The sequence below is a fragment of the Bubalus kerabau genome, chromosome X (genome assembly GCF_029407905.1).
Source record: "Bubalus kerabau isolate K-KA32 ecotype Philippines breed swamp buffalo chromosome X, PCC_UOA_SB_1v2, whole genome shotgun sequence".
NCBI lineage: Eukaryota > Metazoa > Chordata > Mammalia > Artiodactyla > Bovidae > Bubalus > Bubalus kerabau.
In genome coordinates, this window is record NC_073647.1 from 89,643,327 (window position 1) to 89,646,591 (window position 3,265).

Here is a 3,265-nt window from a genome sequence, read left to right on the forward strand (position 1 = left end):
CAAGTTAGTTTTACACTCCTATCAGCAAGTCAGAGCCTGGTAGTTTGTGGTCAAACTGTTTATGTACTTTCTTTTAACAGCTTTCTCTCAGTTGCTTTCTGCTTTACTTAAGGGCATTCCAGTTATTTCCATCTGTCCTCTATTAGTGGCCAGACTTAAAGAAGGCTGGTCTGTCCCTGCCCCCTCCTCTGCCTCTTCCTGACTTAATGAAAAAGCTGGTTTCTTTAAGTCTGAAGTCAGACCCAGCCAAACAAGCAAAGACACAATCTCTTTGGACATGGAACACTGAAATGGTGATTAATCTTCTTCCTGAACATTCTTGTCAAACGCTTACTTCACCTCACACTTTTTTCATTTCTCAAAAAACATCTGGTTTGCAGCTTTTTTTCCTCTTCTTTTCTATGTGTTGCCTAATTTCTACCCTCCTCCCCTCATCTATTTTTGCTACTTCAGGAAGAATATTCTAAAAGCAAGATGAGGATATCAAAGAGCCATAAGCCTGGTATTATCCTAGGTCCCCATTACAGCTTTATGAGGGAAGGAGGTTAGAGATCATTCCCATATTACTAAAAGAGAGAAAGAAATGTTTCAGAAACTGCCTAGAATTTAATAGAGCAAAGATCCAGGGACCTCGATGTGTGCCATGCTTTTTTAAGGATGTAGACATCGAGGCTCAGAAAGCTTAGGTGAGTTGGTGAAGGTTGCAGCGTTAGCACACATTGTGAAGCCAGTCTTGGTTTCTTATGGTGTGGAAAGTCAAGAACTCCTGTACACTACAAGTTTTTATTTTGTTTGTTGTTTGAAACTTGTTCTTTTGAAATAATTTTAGACTCATTAGAAGTTGCAAAAAAAAGTACAAAAAGTTCCTGTGTATGCTTCACCCAGATTCCTCCAGTGATAATATCATCTTATATGTCCATGGTACTTTTTCAAAACCAGAAATTGACATTGGCTCAATAATATGGGGCTTCCCTGGTGGCTCAGAGGTTAAAGCATCTGCCTCCAATGCAGGAGACCCAGGTTCGATCCCTGGGTCGGGAAGATCCCCTGGAGAAGGAAATGGTACCCCACTCCAGTATTCTTGCCTGGAGAATCCCATGGACAGAGAAGCCTGGTAGGCTACAGTCCACGGGGTCACATAAGAGTTGGACACGACTGAGCGTCTTCACTTTCACTTTCTTTCAATAATGTGAACTACACCACATACCTTTGTTGTGGGGTAAACTGTGCCCCTCCCCACCCCTAAATTCACATGTTTAAATTCAATCCCCCAATGTGATTTGGAAGTATGGCTTTTAGGTAGATAATTAAGGTTAAATGAAGTCGTAAGGATGGGGTCCTAATCCAATAGAACTGGAATCTTTATAAGAAGAAGAAACTTCAGAGATCTCTCTTTTCTCCATGAGTACACAGAGGAAAGGCGATATGAGGACACAGAGAAAAGGTGGTTGTCTACAAGTGAGGAAGAGAGGTCTCAAAAGAAACCAATCCTGGCACCTTGATCTTAGAATTCTAGCCTCCAGAAACGTGAGAAAATAAATTTCTTCACCTTCTGGAGGCTAGAGGTACCAAAATCGAGGTGTTGGTAGGGTTGATTTTGTTCTGAGGCCTCTCTCCTTGCTTGCAGACAGCTGCCCTTTTGTTGACTTTTCACATGGCTGTCCCTTTATGCACATGTGCTCCTGGGGCCTGTGTGTGTCTTAATCTCCTCTTATAAAAACACCAGTCAGATTGGTTTTGGTGTACCTTAGTAGCTTCATTTTAACTTAGTGACTTCTTTAAAGGCCCTATCTCCAAATAGTCACATTCTGAGGCACTGGAGTTTAAGGGTTCAACATATGAGACTTGAGCCATAATTCAGTTAATAACAAGTGTTATGACATTATCTGCCTCCTGAGAAGCCTGTATGCAGGTCAAGAAACAACAGTTAGAACCAGAAATGGAACAATGGATTTGTTCAAAATTGGGAAAGGAGTACATCAAGGCTGTATATTATCACCATGTTTATTTAACTTATATGCGGAGTGAAGTGAAGTGAAGTGAAAGTCACTCAGTCATGTCCGACTCTTTGCAACCCCATGGATTGCATAGTCCATGGGATTCTCCAGGCCAGAATACTAGAGTGGGTAGCCTTTCCCTCCTCCAATGGATCTTCCCAACCCAGGGATCAAACCCAGGTCTCCCACATTGCAGGCGGATTCTTTACCAGCTGAGCCACAAGGGAAGCCCGAGAATACTGGAGTGGGTAGCCTATCCCTTCTCCAGTGGATCTTCCCAACCCAGGAATCAAACCAGGGTCTCCTGCATCACAGGCTGATTCTTTACCAACTGAGCTATGAGGGAAGCCCTATATGCAGAGTACACCATGTGAAATGCTGGGCTGGATGAAGCATAAGATGGAAGCAAGATTGCTGGGAGAAATATCAATAACCTCAGATATGCAGATGACACCACCCTTATGGCAGAAAGTGAAGAAGAACTAAAGAGCCTCTTGATGAAGGTGAAAGAGGAGAGTGGAAAAGCTGGCTTAAAACTCAACATTCAAAAAATGAAGATCATGGCATCCAGTCCCATCACTTCATGGCAAATAGATGGGGAAACAATGGAAACAGTGACAGATTTTCTTTTCTTTGTCTCCAAAACCACTGCAGATGGTGACTGCAGCCATGAAATTAAAAGACACTTGCTCCTTGGTAGGAAAGCTATGACAAACCTAGACAGCATATTAAAAAGCAGAGACATTACTTTGCTGACAAAGGTCCATCCAGTCAAAACTATGGTTTTTCCTGTAGTCATGTATGGATATGAGAGTTGGATCATAAAGAAGGCTGAATGCCAAAGAATTGATGCTTTTGAGCTGTGATGTTGGAGAAGACTCTTGAGAGTCCCTTGGACTGCAAGGAGATCAAACCAGTGAATCCTAAAGGAAATCAATCCTGAATATTCATTGGAAGGACTGATGCTGAGGCTGAAGCTCTAATACTTTGGCTACCTGATGTGCAGGACTGACTCATTTGAAAAGACCCTGATACTGGGAAAGGTTGAAGGCAGGAGGAGAAGGGGAAGACAGAAGACGAGATGGTTGGATGGCATCACAAACTCAATGGACAGGAGTTTGAGCAAGCTCCGGGAGATGGTGAAGGACAGGGAAGCCTGGTGTGCTGCAGTCCATGGGGTCACGAAGAGTCAGAAATGACTGAGCGACTGAACAACAACAACAATAAATTTATTAACAAAAACCATAATTAGGAGAAAGAACTGTTCC

The 3,265-nt window shown here is 42.7% G+C and overlaps 1 non-coding gene across 1 annotated transcript; it reads left to right on the top strand.

Moving 5' to 3' along the window:
* Positions 1 to 969: 969 nt before the first annotated feature.
* On the top strand, positions 970 to 1,041 carry TRNAW-CCA (transfer RNA tryptophan (anticodon CCA)). Its single transcript has one exon. It is a non-coding gene; the product is annotated as a tRNA-Trp (tRNA).
* Positions 1,042 to 3,265: the final 2,224 nt, after the last annotated feature.